Raw genomic sequence first — 787 nt, 5'->3', positions numbered from 1 at the left:
AAAATCACCCCTCATGCAGAGTGGTCATGCCACAATTCCTTCTTCTCCATTTCTCCCTCCTTTCGGGACTTTGGACATGCACACACATGCATCCATTGTGTTTCTCAAGCTACTGAAGTTCAGGACTCTAATTACACAGTTGGCCATGTGGTATCCATATGCCTTAACCACCATGCTACTGAATGGCTCCTGTTTTCCTTTTAAAACAGCAATTATGATTATGTTGGACCCACCTAAGCAGAGAGACATATTCAGATTCTGAGTATTAGGGTGTGGGCATTCATGGAAGGCCATCACTGCAACAGGAGAAAATGGGGAAAGGCCAAGTTTTCATCCCTTTACTTTCATCATCTTTACTGTCATTCCTTAGGTCAGGTTCTGCTTCTCCAAAAGGGTACAAATGTTATCCACGGGCCACACACAGAACCGACTGCAAACTTGTCATGGACCCCTTGGAGATATCTTCATGGCCTCAATATCATGTTCTGCCAGTGTCCTTCCTGTTATCATTTCTCCACCATGATGCTGCATGCCAGTAGGTCTCAGGTTTCTGACACATAAACATCCCACATCTTCTCATTTCAGCGAGCTAACAAGTTTTCTTTTGTGTGTCCACTCTGGCTTCTCTAAGTCTTCATTTCTCTTCTGCTAACAGATTAACCAGCTCCATTGTTTAAATGATCCTGATCTTTCCCAAACATAATGCTGTGTGGCAATGTCTGGGAAACTACTTTAAGCGTTTTTTTTTTTTTTTTTTTTTTTTTTTTTTTAAACAAGCAAAAGACTA

The sequence above is a fragment of the Tupaia chinensis genome, unplaced genomic scaffold, assembly GCF_000334495.1.
Source record: "Tupaia chinensis unplaced genomic scaffold, TupChi_1.0 Scaffold000018_1, whole genome shotgun sequence".
NCBI lineage: Eukaryota > Metazoa > Chordata > Mammalia > Scandentia > Tupaiidae > Tupaia > Tupaia belangeri.
Note: the sequence above shows the minus strand (reverse complement) of the source record.